We start from the raw sequence: 15,707 nt of genomic DNA, 5'->3' as shown, positions 1-15,707 counted from the left end.
ATCCATCCAAAGAATTTTTCGAACTAATCAGTCTTCATTAAAACTACCACAAAATTAGTTTTTATCAAGACTAGGAGTCTAATCGAAGACTAATTTAGCCTAGTTAATTTATTTTCTTCAAAAATGCCTGTGTCCAACCGAAAAGGGAACAAGCCTAAGGTTAAAAATAATACAATACGGAAGAAATTCCAATCCGTTATTCCAATTTTTTCTAACAATATTGACGATTTTATAGAATCTGAGTGTAAAAATAAAAGACATCGGATGACGTTCCCTTCCGTTGATCCTATGCTGTCTAACAATATTTACGATATTCTTCCTGAATCTGATTGTAGCGACATAAAAGAAAATTCTTCGAAAATTCTAAAAATGGACGCATGTCGTTCTGGGAAGAAACAACAATCTATGCCTCCAGTGACGGTGATGTACTCCGACTTCAAAGCATTCCATACTGAGCTTTCTACTTTCCTCCCGGTAAAAGTATCATTCCACATCATTTCGATTCATATGATATAAAATCTGACTGACTGTCTTGAAAGGCTTATCAAATTATCAAAGTACTGATGAAATTGAATATGAACTAAAAGAATTGCTTGGTTTTGTCCCTTCCTAAGTAATACTTATGTAAAATGAGCGAATGGTACTCCTAAACCACACTCTGGAATTTCCCATGAACTTTACCTAATACACTTCAATCTAAGTGATGTAAACAATTTGAAAACTTTAGAAAAAGTACGTTTCATTTCCCACATTAAAATTCATTGGGAACATTAGAAACGGCATAATCGTATTGCAAACTTAACGCAATGTCATCGTTGCCAAGGCTTCGGCCATGGAACCAAAAATTGTCATATGGATATACGGTGTTTGAATTGTGGTAAATCGCATTCGAAAGACGTTTGTCCAATGAATGAAACCACTGATAAATTTTCATGTTCAAATTGCGATGGAAATCATAAATCCAATCCAACAAACGCCACGCCTAATTCTTCTAAGGCACTTATTTATTCGAATGTAAAACAAAAAACAGGTACGCCTTCCAATTCATCTTCTAACGGAAACAATTTATTATTAGGTAGATCGGCCACGTCATCTTCTTCTAACGACAGTTTTAATAACGTAACAGGTAGGCCAGTATTCCTTCAATGCCATTCGCTTCTTTAAACGAAGTCGATTTAGAGGAAATAACTGAAAATAAAATCTACCTACAAGATCAACTTTTTCAAATGATCATCCGAATGAATTCGACTTCATCACTTTTTGAAGCATTTCAAATCGGATGGCAATTTGCAACTAATATTATAATGAATTTAAAATTTAACAGTGATGTTAAATAATTATTTGAATATTTTAAATTGGAATGCTTGATCTTTGAAATCGAGTGAAGATGAATTTTATAATTTTCTCAAAGTTCACAAAATTCATATTGCTACTAAAGTTATTGAAAGCTTGGGAATCGAAGTTGAAACCATTCATGGAATTTATTTCATCGCTGGAGCATATTTGCCATTCCAATGCACCGGCGAACAATTAAATTTCTTTAAAGGCGATTTGCAAAAACTCACAAGATATCGACCGAAATTTTTCGTAATAGGGGGCTTTAATGCTAAGCATGTCCAGTGGAATTGTAAGCAAAATAACTGTAATGGTGAAATACTTCATAATCAACTCTCAGCTGGTTACTTCACAGTTCTTCATCCCAGTAATCCGACTTGTTTCTCTTCCGTGAAAAAAACCCGTCTACAATTGATCTGGTTCTAACAGATCAAAGTCACATTCGTAGTGAACCGATTACACATGCTGACTTTGACTCAAATCATCTTCCTGTAACATTCAGACTTTCCAACGAAGCTATAATTAATCAAATTAGTTCTATATTCAACTATCATAGAGTTGGATTACGAATCTCACATTGAAAATCATGTGGATCATGAAACTGTTTTAGAAAATTCTGCGGATATCGACACAGCAATTGATAATTTGAATCATTACATTATCGAAGCTAGAGATCTTTCAGTTCCCAAAGCTCAAACTAAATTCAATTCCTCTATCATCGATGTCAATCTTCAACTGCTCATTCGGTTGAAGAATGCTCGTCGACGACAATATCAACGTTCTAGTGATCCTGCTAGGAAAAACATAGTTAATGATTTAAAGAAAGAAATTAAGCATAGATTTACTCTTTTGCGGAATGAAAATTTCGCTAAAAAAGTTGAACAAATTAAACCATATTCTAAACCTTTCTGGAAACTTTCAAAAGTTCTTAAGAAACCTCAGAAACTAATTCCTGCTCTCAAGGGAGGAAATCAAATACTTCTTACAAATGGCGAAAAAGCTCAAAAAATTTGTTCAGCAAACCGAGAGTGTCCACAATTTTAATTTGAACGAAAATGAAGTTTCACTGAAATATGATCATATTTCAACTCAAGTGTTATTACAAGATGACATTACTGAGACGAATTAAGTCAATTATTAGGAAACTTAAAAATATGAAGGCTCCTGGTAATGATGGAATCTTTAATATTCTTATTAAAAATCTTCCCGATGTTACCTTGAGACTCTTGTTTAAAATTTTCAACAAGTGTTTTTCATTATCTTACTTCCCTAAGAAATGGAAAAACGCTAAAGTAATTCCTATCCTCAAACCTGACAAAAACCCAGCAGAAACATCAAGTTATCGACCAATTAGTTTACTTTCTTCTATCAGTAAACTTTTTGAAAAATATATCTTGTTGAGAATGATGTCTCATATAAATGAGAGTTCAATTTTTTTACCAGAGCAGTTTGGATTTCGTCAAGAACATTCAGCTACTCATCAACTTGTAAGAGTAACGAACATGATAAAAGCAAATAAATCTTCTGGGTTATCCACTGGAGTTGCTCCTCTAGACATAGAAAAAGCATTCGACAGTGTTTGGCACAAAGGTAAGGCAGTTTCCTATCTATTTGATCAAAATGATTCAAAGTTATTTAACTGATCGTACTCTTCAGGTTAGCTATCAGAATTGTAAATCTGAATTGCTACCCGTACGAGCAGGTGTTCCGCAGGGTTCGAGCGTAACTCCAATCTTGTATAATATTTTCACTTCTGATCTTCCAAATCTACCCGTTGGTTGTCAGAAATCGCTATTCTGGGACGACACAAGTCTGTTAGCCACAGGTAGAAATCTAAGAGTGATCTGCAGTCGCCTACAAAGAAGTTTAAATATTTTCAGTGATTATCTGTCAAAATGGAAAATTAAACCAAATGCAGAAAAACGCAATTAATTATCTTTCCTCATAAGCCAAGAGTTTATTTTCTTAAACCAAACAATAATCACATCATCAAATTGAATGGCTTGGAATTGACATGGTCTAATCAAGCAAAACACTTTGGTTTAACGTATGACAAAAAACTCTCTTTTAAGGATCACATTAAAGGAATCCAGACAAGTGTAATAAATATATTAATTGTTTATATCCTCCTATAAACAGAAATTCTAAGCTCTGTCTTAAAAACAAATTGTTAGTTTATAAACAAATTTTCAGACCAGCCATGCTTTATACAGTACCAATTTGGTCAAGTTGTTGTTCCCCCAGGAAGAAAACGCTTCAAAGGATTCAGAATAAAATTCTGAAAATGATTTTGAAGCGTCCTCCCTGGTTTAGTACAAATGAGTTACACAGACTCTCAAATATAGAACCATTATATGTAATGTCACATAATATTATAAGCAAATTCCGACAAAAATCGATGCAATCTTCAATTGAATCGATTCGCTCTCTGTATTAGTTAGTAAGTTACTAAATATAAGTTCCTTTTTCCCATTACACAATTCCAGTAGGCTTACAGTTTTCCCTACACAAAAATCACAGAATTGCGGAAGCAAATGATGTCTTAATGGTAATAACCAAATCATGTATATAAAAGGACTGGAAAGTCACCAATTGTGGCTAAACACCCAATTTAAATCTTAATAATTTCAGTTTAATTCATATTTCAATACATATTTATTTAAAAAAAACGCTCAACCTTTTTTTATAGACTCAGCTCGACGAGATCGAAAAATGTATGTGTGTGCACATATCAACGAATTTTTTTCGCGCTCAATTTATGCGATAGCTGAACCGATTTTAGCATACTTAGACTCGCTTGCAAGCTTCTATTGGACCATTGAACAAGTACGAAGATCAAATGGCTGTGACATCTGGTTTCGAAGTTATAATGGTATAAGTGACGTAACCAACAAAACGCGTTGTTTTTTCGCGTCCAACTTTCTCCGAAATGGCTGAACCATTGATATTGACATTAGAGCACGAAACTTTGAGAAGATGGGAGATACATACATCGGACTAAAAGCTGATGCCAAGCGAATCGGACTAGACATCAATGTGTCAAAGACAAAGTACATGAAAGATAGGGGCTTGAGAGAAGATAATGGTAGCCACCCATTACGAGTTCTGATTGGCGGTGATGAAATCGAAATGGTCGACGAGTTCGTGTACTTGGGCTCAGTGGTGACTGCCGATAATGACATATGCAGACACATGCACACACGTGCTTACTTTGGACTGCGCAGGACGCTTTGATCGAGCAAAATTCGCCGTCGTACGAAGTTAACTATCTACAAAACGCTGATCAAACCGGTTATCCTCTACGGGCACGAGTCCTGGACAATGCTTGCGTAGGATCCACGTGCACTGAGTGTTTTTGAACGGAAGGTGTTGTGAACCATCTTTGGCGGAGCGCGTTGGGCTGAGAAATGTTCCCGAATATGTAACATAAACGCTGAAGTATGCTTTTGTAAACTACCCGAATAAATATGTGTCGAAAATGAGCCCAAATTATTGTGAAAGATAGAGGTACTCTCACACCACTAGGAGAATTAAGAATAGGTCTAAGTGTTTCTTTACGTAAATTTTATGTTCTTAGGCGCACTAAGAAATCAAGAACGCTCCATTTGTTTTACAAAAGTTTAGCGCATAAACATAACGTTCTGAGTGTGAGAGTCATCACATTCGAATCTTAAGTATATTTCGAATGATATCGAATGTTCTGAAAATAAGTCTAAAGTAACTTCATGACATAGATGATTGTCATAACAGTTGTCAGTTTGAAGTGGCACCATACTGATTTTTATATGATTTCTCCATAACCTTAATATTCTCTGACAATGGCAGCAAAATAAGGTGTATAAATAAAAAACTTTGAACAAAATGGCTGCAAGATTCTTCGTGGAACTGATCGCTACTGATTTAATCTATCTTCAAACTACATGCCAAGTATTATCGTTCACGTAGAACTTTGAAACATATAACATTCATATAACCTGGTGCCAGATTCACAAATCAAAAATATATACGTTGGTGGAAACTCAGGCGTATACATCGCTATCATGTTAGTCAATTATAAATACTAATGGTGCATAGTTCTAGTGTAATAGTAATCAATAACAATAAAGATTGAAATAGATTATATTCGAGGGGACGGGTATAGCGTGATGGGCTAGTCGATGCCTTTCACGCAGCCCACCTGGGTTCGATTCCCAACCCTGCACGTAGGGTCAGAAAGCTTTTCGGGCTTGGAGAGGCGAATGACCTTAAAGTTAAAAAAACACATAATTTAAAAAATCGGCTAATTCGGCCACGTAAAGCTTGTACGCAAATAGGCCTGAATAAAAATACCTTTTAAATAAAAAAAACTAGGCTACGTTGCCCGCTTGAGCATTGGAATCGTGGACGTCTTCGATTTTATTCTAGCGTTTTCCGTATAGAACAGCTAATCAATCACTGTGGAATCCGACTTTTGAACCGAGGCCTGGCAGTCCGAGTAACATAATTATTATACTGTGTGTGTATTATATACATATTTCTTTTGAAACTAGATGATCTCATTTAAGAACAAAGGGACTAAGTTGAAATCAAAAATTAACACCAATCGAATTAGCACAAACGTGACAATTCTGCACAAAGTCAAAAGTTGTAATTTATAAAACGATAATCGATCTACATCAACGATTTGTTTACCGCTCGATTTTCTCGGAGATGGCCAAACCGATTTCAACAAACTTAGGCTCGTTTGAAAGTTACTATGGGGTTTCGAAGTTCAAATGGATTATACTTCTGGTTCTGGAGATTTAATGATATAAGTGACGTTTCCAACAAAAACGCATTTTTTCGTGCCGCTCACTTTTCTCGGAAATGGCTTTTCCGATTTTAAAAAGCATTGGCTAATTCGAAAGCTCTTGTTAGAAGTTCAAATACGGTCACTTCTGGTTCCGGAAATATAATGATAAGAGACGTAAACAACAAAACGCTCTCTTTCTGGGTTTTTATTCCAATGGTTAAACCGATTGTAACAAGCTTCGGCTTGTTAAAAAGATACTGTTGAGGCGGGGATTAATTATGTTCGAAGATCAAATGGCTGTCACTTTTGATTCCGAACACGCTTTTTTCTCTCTACGCTTCTCGTAGATAACTGAATCGATTTCAGAAAAAAGACTTATACAGGGTGGCAAGTGAATTAGCGATTTTAATTTCCCGGTTTTCCCGGTGCGCGAGACTAAAAATTCCCGGTTTTTCAACATGTCCAAAAAACATCGAGAATTGAGAAATAAGTATTTTTCGGGTATCTCCTTGAAACTACGATTAAAACTCTTATCCACAGCTGTTCCAAACGTTCATCTTCTGAACTAACAGTACCATCCAGCCCAATGTATTCCATCTTTATTTTGTATTTTACTTCGCCAGTAACTTCGGTAGGATTGAAACAGAAACATATCTGGCCAACGGTGATGAAAGTGATCAGTCTTGCATTTCACGAAGGAATGAAGCATCAAAATTCGTGCAATTTTCATGAAAAATCAACACAATTTATTTAAACTTCTTTGTTTGTGTTTTGTAGTTTTCTTACAAATAAAATTAAAATAATTATTTTTCGAACTATTCAATCTTTTTCAATACTACCACTGAATCAGTCTTTAAAGGCTATCTGGAAAATCAGTCCTTCTTAAAAACTTATGCAAATTAGGAGTGTATTCTAGAAATGGGCAAAATCGTTCATTTCAAAGAACTGTTGAAAACCTGATAGTTGTACCGAAAGAATTAGTTCTACTGAACCGTTCTTTCGTTTTTCTGAAACTTTGTATGTTTTTTCGAAAATAATAGGAGAGCTAGAAATTATATTTTCTACTAAACAGATTCAATAATAGTGAAGTCTTTTTGCATGTGTTCTACCAATAATCACTATCTTTTGTATACTTATTCAAATTTCGCGAAATTTTCCCAGATTCCTCAAACCAGCAAACTATTCTATTGAGAAGAATAGAGAGCTATCATTCTTCAATAAAGAACTCCAGTTCACTCAATCTTCGAGGAGAACTAGTTCTTTTGCACCATATGCGGACTGCCCATCTCTAGTGTATTCCAAAACTTTTTTAGCCTGGTATAGTATAAGGTTAAAAATTAAAAATGAATGAACTAAAGCACAACACTCCTCCCGCAAACCCGATTCCTTCTAACAACCAGTGGCGTCTCGTGACAAAAATTACGGGTTGTGTACTGCTTATATCAGCCCGGGTTGGCGGTTCAATGCATAGAACACTGGTCTCACAATCCAGTTGTCGTATGTTCGAATCTCGACCTGGAAGGATTCTTAGTGTCAGTAGGATCGTAGCACTAGCCATGCAATGCAAGGCCAAATTCCACGGAAGGAATGTAATGCCAGGACTTTGCTTTTTGCACTGCTTATATGGTATGATATCAGAACCGTTTCGACGTTGCAACTGACACAGCAATTTGTTTTCAACTACCATAAGCATAAGCCACTGAAGCATCTCCTGAATGTGTGCATACAAGTTCTCACAGAGCCTATTTGACTAGTTGTGCACGAGGTGCACATAAGGACGAGAGGCCATTGCTAGCAACATATACGATATTCTTCCAGAGTTGGGTTTTGGAGAGAGAACAAAATCCTTCTAGAATTCTTAAAATGTACGCTTGTCACTTTGGAAAAACAACAACAATCTATGCCTCTAGTGACTGAGATGATCTAAATTTGATTCTCCTATCATCGACACTGAACAGGCTCTTACGAACTCTGCGAAACCAATTTTAGCTGTCAAAGAAGGAAATCAAATACTCCTTGCAAACGGTAAATAAAATGAAAGTCGACAGCTCGATTTTGTGAATCCTATTGAAATCAATACCAAGATTACTAAACAAGTATTGTCACAATTTGACATTACTGGGACAAATTTTGGTGAAATTGGGGAAATCATTGGCTGGCAACTAAAAACACGGCTCCTAAGAATTCTTTAAAAAAAATCAAACATGTCACCTGATGTTACTTTTACCATTATGCATACTTATTCTGAAATTCGAAGAAAAACACTAGAAAAGGTCCTAAGTGCAAATGACAGTTCCTCTATCTTACACTTTGCATAGAATAACGACTGAAACTATCAACTTTCGATCTGCTGTTAAAAATTGTTGGAAAGGAATAATTGAAAGAGAAAATAAACAAAGAGAAACTGTCATTTACTCTTGGAATCTTTTCTAATATTTGTCGAGATTTAATAGAAATCCAGCCGAAGCATCCAAATTATCCTTATTTTTCATTATGAGCATTCATTTTGCTGTGATTGATGACAACTAAGAAAGCTCTTATTAATATAAAATTGCAAAGGTGTTGGCTCCATTGAACCTGTGAGGGACAATATGAAGTTTCAAAACTTGTACTGAACTTCTACTTCAAATGGCCTTCATCTTTTCATTTGTTGTATCAGGAAAATCATGATGCTGAAAATCGTTACTAAAATTAGGACTAGTAGATTTTTTTCCCGGATTTGCACTAAAATTTCCGACTTTTTCCCGGTAAAACCAAATTCCCGACTATTTCCCGGTTTTCCCGATTTTCCCGGTCACTTGCCACCCTGTAACTTATAATCACCATACGCGTCTATTATAATTTCAGTTTTATCATTCATAGTGGGCACTGAAAAGTGAAAGCCCAAGCATTGGTGCTAAGTTCCGTTTTTGAACTGGTACTGTTTTGAACAAACTTTGCAAGCCACTACTAAAAATCAACACATTTTGCCATTCTCTAAGCTCGACGAGATCGAAAAATTTCCGTATGTGTATGTGTACACACTTAAAACAGATTATTGAGCTCGGCATAATGAAATACCGAATTAGATCGGCAACACGACATTTTACTGATTGTTCAGTAATCCATATGCTCTTTTCCGAAATTCGTCAATGTAATATTCTGATATCTCGGTAAAGTGCGTTCTTTTGCCGAAGTTTGGAAAAATATAATGCTGAGCTTGTCAGTAAACAACAAATATACCGAAATCAGCAAATCTGTTTGCCGAGATTTCGAACAGTGTTTTAGCTTTTACTGAAACTCGGTGAAACACTTGTCATTTAATGTCTCTTGTCGAATGTGCAAAACACCACGTAGCCATTGCTGGTGGAGCGGGAAAATAATATATATTGGATGAAGGTAAAAGATTCTTATATTTCTTGAAAAGATAAGTGAAATAAAAAACTCTGCTGTTGATATATTCTTACAAAAGTCTTCTTATTTCCAGGTAGATGCATTGAACAGCACTGGGAATAACTGTTTTTTAACCGTGATGTTTTCTTTTGAGTTTTGTTTTTTTTTTTGTATAGCGCATTAAAGTGGACATCAATAAAACACCCTTTCCCTAGCCTTAGATTTTGTGATATTTATTTCGTACAATAATAACGAAAAATCCTTTCTACGTTCGATTACTGATGACTCGGCAATTCATTATTCGATCATAATCGCTTTTGCCGAGCTAACAGCAAAAATGCTGCTGACAAGTTCGGTAATAATTGACAGTTAACAAATTTGGTAGTGCCGAGATTCTCAGTAATTATTATTTTTCCGAGATGATTACCGATCTCTCGGCTGTGCAAATCTCGGCATTTTTTTGCCGAGATTCAGCAATAAAATTTAAGTGTGTATGTGTGTGTGCACATTTCAACGAATTTTTTGCGTTCAATTTTCTCTGAGATGGCTTAACTGATTTTAACAAACGTAGGCTCATTTGGAAGTAAGGCCCATTTGAAAACTACTATTGGTTGATTAAACCGGTTTGAAGTTTAAATGGCTGTAACTTCTGGTTCCGGAAATAAATCCGTGGAAATTTCTAAAAATTAACTTGCAACAATTTCTCATATCACCGGTGATGAGAAAGGCATCAATACATCACTCAACAGGTTTTCATTACTAGGAACCCGCACTATTCTATTCATCAAACGGCTATCAATCATCGGATTGTTTTCAGACAATAACAGTAAAATTCTGATGCAACGAGTGAGCACTTGATTAAAACTGAAAATTGGAAGCGAATGTAGCGACTTTCGCCCAAACAATTGATCAGAAATAGCATCTGTTACTCTGAATAATGATTTTAATGCAATTTTGAATATTTACAAAGTGCTCCCCGTATACCATAGAATGCTATTAAAAACAAGCATATGTTATTTGATCAATATTTTCAGGATCGAACATGCACCAAGCATCTTACTTCCAGTCAGTACTAATTTTCATTTGAACCCAACTTCGCCAATAAAACACAACAGACAGAGCTTTCTATACGAGGTTGGTCGATGTTGTTCAACTCGCTCAACAGATTATTTCATTCGCTATTTACAAACTGTTCCGTCAATCGTTGGTTGCCTCTTGCTTCTTAATGGATATAGATATTTCATAGCATTTTGATTTACTGTTCACCAGTAGCAAACAGTAACCAGACGAATGACGATAACCACTAAGGATTTAGGCAAAGAGTCGGGCAAACACGGAAGAATTTTAATAGCCTGTTTGTGCCGTCCGTCGTCGTTGAACGAAAAATATAAAATAAAATTTGCTGACCGGAAACTAGACATTGTAAATGTTTATAATCTAACTGATAGACAAACAAGAATTCTTAGAAGATTGCGAAATCTGAATACATTTATCAGTGCGGAAAACTGAAACGTTTCGAAATCGATCGACGATCAAAAGATAATTGTGACTGGCTAAACTAATGAATCGCACTGTAGTTGCAAGTGCATTCGAGCCACTACTACCAGCACCCAACGGCTTCGCACCACAACCTGAAGCTGATGACGACAAAACCAACAAAACGTTCCATTTCGATGGACAGACTGCGCCTGTACATACGGCGCGGGCGGCAAGAGGTTTTTGTAGTAGTGGAGTAGAAGAATGAAGACAGTATAGAGTATAACCTTCACCTGTGACAGGGATGACACAACGGTGATGGTGCATCCGATTGGTGTAATGGGGCACGAAAACGGGAAGCCCGAAGGCCGCTCTTCATTATTAGATACTTGTCCTTGACATATTTGCTTTTCTGATGTGAAAAACGATAGATGTATGTCGTTTATGTTGCTATTTTACATATCAGCCACGATGCTGAACAACTCGAACTAAATACAATCAAACCATTTCAAAACGAAATGTCACTTTGAATTTAGACTTATTCCGCTTTCATATATTCAAGGAAAAATGATATTATTTTTAGTACGTGCAAAATATTGAGAATAACAACTAAATTATTTTATCTTCTAACACATCTTCCCACATAGAACTGAGTTCTAGTTTACTTTCTCTTTCACGAATTAATAGTTTTAATCAACGCCTGGTAACTCACAGGATTCATAAACCAATACCCCAATCTTTGGTGTTTTTTGGTGTGATGTTTTGGCTAAGACCATGGTTTGGTCCATCTCACCCAATGCACTTGAACTTTATCAGATTTGCTTCTATTGTTTTACTATGGTATGAAATTCGTTCCTCTTGCGATGTTATTAGGTTTCATCGCTCCGGGTTGCAAGCGATGGCTAGCGTATAATCACTATGGAAGCGATCAAGTTATGCTTACTCACAAATTCACACGAGGTTTTTAAAGCCCTGATTTGAATAAAGGAGTATTGATAAATCGATTACTTCACCATAGCACAATCATTATGATCTATTGACACTAGTAAGTTTTTATTATTGACTGTGATTACACAGTAAAACTGGTTTTATCAGCCGTGTTTGATCGTCAGCGCATCCGCCTTGCAGTGAATAGTGAAAATGAAGAAATAGGAAATAGATTTGGATGGAGAGAAGAAAGGTATAACAGGTTTTACAGGACCGATATCTCTACAATGAAATTAATCTACCAACGTAACCGTAAACACATCGACTAAATAATAAAACTATTTCATCCGAACAAATCACAATTCTAGAAGAAACATTGCATACAGTGATTTTTTTCCAATTCGATGACGCTCGCAACCTTGCAGTAAATTTTAACCTTGAAAAGGCTGAACGCATAGGTATAAAAATGCATTTTGCACCGAGCCTACCTAAGTTAGCGCAGTGTGTGTACGCAAATACATTCAATGAATTCATTGAACCTATCTAGCTAAGGCAGATAGCTCTCAGTAGCAACAGTTTCTCATATTTACAGTTTCTTGGTGTTATTTTGCGGGGCTTTATGTCCTGTGTGTTTGCACGGCCATGCCAAAAATTTTCCCGAGGATCGTATATTTAGACATGTGTACATATTTTCCCCATATGACTGGCTTGTTTCACTCACACCGTTCTGCAAATCCCTGCTGTTCCGTCTGTCGCTATCGTCGAGCTGTCGTTTTCGTCAAACTACTTCCTTTTTCGGTAGCAATTATCAGTTTCGCAAGGGGTAGACCGTTTGTGACTTATTTTCGCCTATTGAACACAACTCCACATAGAAAAAATACTAACACAACACCAAAGCAATGTTTCGATTACTCTTTTGGTTAACTAAAACGCACATCCGCGAATTTCCTTTCGATTTCGCACTATCCATCTCAGTTGTCACTAGCAATTATCGAATTTTATGTATTTTCATACATTGTAAAACAGCACAAAACGCGATTGTTTTCGTCAAAACAAAATAAAATGCTATCTCTCACCGTTTTCCACTCAAAATTACATCAAGATGATAGTAGTATTGAAGGAAATTTAATCGGAAAAGATTTCCACTTGTCTTCTGTATTTGGTATTTTATCGCGAAACACTCCACTGCACCAGCAAGTTATTTTTGCGACCTGACTGACGAATGAACGCGAGTTGACTGAAAGTGAACGACCATCATCCGTTACGCAAAAAGGCATCGGCGGAACTCGATATGCTGTGTGACAACTTTTGGCATGTTTCTGCTACTCATCAATAATTGTCAAATTCTGAAATGATTTACTGGATTATTCTTCTCTATTATACACCAATCTTTACCGAAGTAAGTTATTAAACAAAATAAAAGAATCGTTTATTTATAAACGAAAATAGTGCAGCTACTATGACCAGTGATGCCACTTTTCCCTGAAGTCAAATCCGTAGATTTGGCTTCAAGCAGACCCTGTCAGTTTGGAGCATAATCAATCTTCAGTTCAACAACGCCATCGCATGGCATCATATTCAACACATCATGTCAATTGTATGGGTGCGCAGCCCTGCTATTTTGGCGTGCACGAATTTGACATTTCTCTCCCCTACTTCTATGTATGAGATTCGATGCGGACTCACCTGAGGGCGACATGCGACATTTGTTCGGGATATGTTAGAGCTGGATATCTTGTTGATATGATGTCTTTGCTTCAAGTTTTCTTATGCTCGTTAGAGTGACTATAATCAGAGTGGCGACAGCTGTTCGTTTGGAATGACAGCTCCCAGTTCCAAACGAGCAAACGACCTGTCAATTCAATGTAAAGCTAATGGAATGTTTTGAATTGTTGCCAAAATTACGGATGAGATGTCGTCACTCTGGTTATAGGCACTCTAATGCTCGTATATGCTCCATTGGCACATTGTCGTAAAGCTGATTTACCGGTAGCGACACCTGCCAATGAAAAATAGAACCAAGAAAGGAGGATTCTTTCGGAAATTTTCATATCGACAGTAGTGATTTGCAACATTTTTATCATTTATTTAATAGTACAAATAGATATCAGCAATGAAAGTACACTCGGAGTAGAAGAAAATCGATTTCAAAGTGATTACTACTACTTTTTTTAGTGTAAACTACGAATAAACATAGAAAATCTTCAGAAATGTGTGAAATTGGGTAAGGTTAGGTTTATTCGAATCAACATTTTTTTAAACAAAAACCAATGTAATGTTAATTTCTCGAGTACTAGAATGTATAGCAATCGAGTACTATTTATTTTGGATACTTTATTTGTTATTTCCAGGCATTTGAAAATGGTATCAAACCAAGTTTAATGCTCTGTTCTGAATAAACGGTAGATTTCGCACAATGAACTAAGATCAACATTACCACCTCAGAGTAAAAACTTTTTCTTCTACCTCTACTATGATTTTTCAAATGAATTTGCCCGTTTTCATAAGAAATTGTTGAAAAGGTGGAGTAATTAGAAATTTTCCTACCGATTTGACAGCTCTTGCCGAAAGTATCATCTCTAAACAAGCAGCGCCTCTACATTTCAGTTTTGCGACAATATGCCAATTGAGACGAACTATCCGTGCGGAACTCTTTCGACCGACAAATCATTCTTCCCAATAGAGACAAAACAACTCACTAAATGAAAATTTGTAAATACCAAACACAAAAAAAATCGAAAGGTACGTAAAATTAACAGTTTGGAATTCCAAGCGAAAAAAAAGACCTAATAAAAATAAGTAATCGGTTACGATAGATGTTTGATAATTAGACATGAGGAAAAAATATCTCTAACAACGATGCGACAATATTCAATAATTTTTCTTTGTTATCTAGAGAAATAACAAAAAATGAATAGTCAATAATTTTTTTAACAAATTATGTTAAATCCGTAGATTTAACATAAAAAAGACAAAAATACAGAACAGGATAAATCCATAGGGTTGGCAACGCTGACGATGACAACAGAGATGCCAGGTAAAAAATTGAAATATCATCAGACAGGGTTGTAAAAGTCTGTATATCCGAAAAAATCTGCAGTCAGCCCGTATGTCTTACTGGCAGCAATTTCTATATAAAGTTGGAGAACAAAAAAAGGTACACTGAAAATAATTTGCACGCTAGCATGATGTGCAAAGCATTTGAACTATCACTACTTGTGAAACACATGAAACTCATGAAAATATACACTCAACTCTAAAAATGAATGTAAAACCTGTTGATTTTTAGTGGAAATCATGTTACATTTATCTAAAAAGCACATAAAAATGATAAGATATATCGTTACCTCCAGATTCTATATGTATTTCATATGAATGTCACATTGTTTTTCATATGCACACTTATTTTCGGATTTTCAGTTCGGTAATATTTTTACTGGAAAATTCGCTATTTTTATAAAAATTACCGATTAGTCTGCTGTTCTTATAAAAATTGACGTATTCAGCATATTTTGTTACCGAAATTCAGCTCTTCAAAAACATGTACTGAAAATTTGGTAATTATCTACCGAACTGTCTTCACTTTGAAATTATTCGGTAAATTTAATAGAAATCGTGCTGATCGTTCAGTAATTTATCGATTTTTAGCGAATTGTTCGGTAGAGTACCGAATCAATTTGTAAAACGCAAGCACATAGCACGCCATATTGGTTTTTGTATACTGTGATCGAAGTGAGTAAAATGGAATATATTTCCTGACGCTGTACGTTACGACTGTACATTTTCGAAATGTAATATGCGTTATAGTCGGTTCTGGTCTTTAAAA

General features: G+C 35.7%; 1 protein-coding gene across 4 annotated transcripts in view; it reads right to left on the bottom strand.

The window, feature by feature from the left end:
* LOC131438801 (OTU domain-containing protein 7B-like) overlaps positions 1 to 13,319 on the bottom strand; it is a 51,059-nt gene extending 37,740 nt beyond the window's left edge. For 2 of the 4 annotated variants that reach the window (XM_058609086.1, XM_058609092.1), the window contains exon 1: positions 12,603 to 13,319. The gene's annotated coding sequence lies outside the window, so the exon portion shown is untranslated. Of the gene's footprint in view, positions 1 to 12,471 lie in introns of all 4 variants that reach the window. The other 2 variants (XM_058609089.1, XM_058609088.1) reach the window with 2 other exon arrangements.
* Positions 13,320 to 15,707: the final 2,388 nt, after the last annotated feature.

Source organism: Malaya genurostris, chromosome 3 (assembly GCF_030247185.1).
Source record: "Malaya genurostris strain Urasoe2022 chromosome 3, Malgen_1.1, whole genome shotgun sequence".
NCBI lineage: Eukaryota > Metazoa > Arthropoda > Insecta > Diptera > Culicidae > Malaya > Malaya genurostris.
This window is presented reverse-complemented; position numbering and strand designations above follow the sequence as displayed.